Source organism: Triticum aestivum, chromosome 1A (genome assembly GCF_018294505.1).
Source record: "Triticum aestivum cultivar Chinese Spring chromosome 1A, IWGSC CS RefSeq v2.1, whole genome shotgun sequence".
NCBI lineage: Eukaryota > Viridiplantae > Streptophyta > Magnoliopsida > Poales > Poaceae > Triticum > Triticum aestivum.
The window spans coordinates 549,481,456-549,483,091 of NC_057794.1; the positions used below are offsets into that span (position 1 = coordinate 549,481,456).

The 1,636-nt window shown below is 38.9% G+C and overlaps 1 protein-coding gene across 1 annotated transcript in view; it reads right to left on the minus strand.

The window, feature by feature from the left end:
- Nucleotides 1-189: 189 nt before the first annotated feature.
- LOC123046718 (uncharacterized) overlaps nt 190-1,636 on the minus strand; it is a 5,058-nt gene continuing 3,611 nt past the window's right edge. The window contains exon 3 of the mRNA XM_044470164.1: nt 190-867. The gene's annotated coding sequence lies outside the window, so the exon portion shown is untranslated. The remainder of the gene's footprint in view (nt 868-1,636) is intronic.

A 1,636-nucleotide genomic window follows, 5' to 3' on the forward strand; every position in this document is an offset into this window, starting at 1 on the left:
CAGCAGCAGCCAGATTGCATCATGCATGTGCCGGCGTGGGTCAGCGGCAGCTCCCCGCTGCACAAGTAACTAGATCGGAATCTCAGCACAGTGATCAAACGTCTAAAACTCAAATATAACAAAGTATTTAGTGCATCCAGTGGAAATTAGAGTAATCAGTCAAGCTAAATGTATTTTGTACAAATCACAAACACTAAAGATACACCAAAAATACGGTATATAGCTGCTGCTAAGGATAACTGAGTTCAGCATAGAGCATATAGATTAAGGATATACCTAAAGCAAGGTATAGTTGTTCCCAAGATAACTGACCTACAACTTTACTGCTCCTGCAAAGCATAAAGGCAAAAGGTGTACCAAAAGCAAGGGATGGTGCTTGCTCAGGACAACTGATTTGAACTCTATTGCATCAAGTTCAGTACAAAGTGTAAAGAAATATGGCCAAGTAGTTCATAAACATAATGAGATACGACAATTGGGAACAAAGCTCTAGAAATATAGACAATAGTAAGCCATTTGTCTTTGTTAATGAAAGAACATCTACGTTAGCTTATAGTTGACCATTACTGAGTACACCTACTTCCTCCTTCCAAGTGAAAAGGGTATATTCTGAGGCGAATCTAATGCAAATAGTAGTGGCCAATACTTGAGCGACTTCATCTTGCTAATGATAATATGGAATATCTACAAAAATAACAGAATTAGCTGATGAACCTAGGCACTATGCAAGCTATACAAAATTCAGATAAATGGCATACTGAGATAGAACACAAATTAGTAACATTGTGCCAGTAGAGTAAAGTGCAGAAGATGGTACTTCACAATTGAGAGATCCAAATGAATATTGCAACAGAACAAAGACGGTGCCTGCAAGAAACAATGATGTAGGTAAGAGTAACATATCAGTAACTTGATACTTCGGCAGCAAAAACGGGTGATATAAATCGTGTCCATCCAAAGGAAATTACAATACTCTGACAGGACCAATGAGTTTAGTATAGATAACAAAGAGCATAGATATATTAAAAGCAAAGAATTAAAGTATATTCAATCAATGATATAATTAATTTGCAGGCTGATGACAAAATTTGTTACAAAATCCAAAGCGGCAGTGCCACATAAGAAAAACTGGTTCTCAACAAGTTCAATCAAAGCATAAATATTCAAGATACCAAAGTTGGAATGTTAATCTCCAAATTCCAGAACCATACATCATCGACAACATCATAGACCGGTAGTGTGTGCCTTGGTGCACCTGCTACGTCCATCCCATTGGTCTAGCACGTCAAACCCAATACGATGCCAAATACAAAACAACAAAGTTTGTATAGCATGGCCAGACGAAAGGAGAGTAGATGCCCTTTACATAATTTTTTTGCATATTTAATCACTCAACATTGGAGGTCAAGGCGTATAAAATTAAGGGGATGCAAGATATGCAATAATCCACGCGCATTGGAGGTCAGCGAAAAATCTCTTCATCATATATCATGTAAGAAGGGGAGCCTTGGCGCAGTGGTAAAGCTGCTGCCTTGTGACCATGAGGTCATGGGTTCAAGTCCTGGAAACAGCCTCTTACAGAAATGTAGGGAAAGGCTGCGTACTATAGACCCAAAGTGGTCGGACCCTGCGCAAG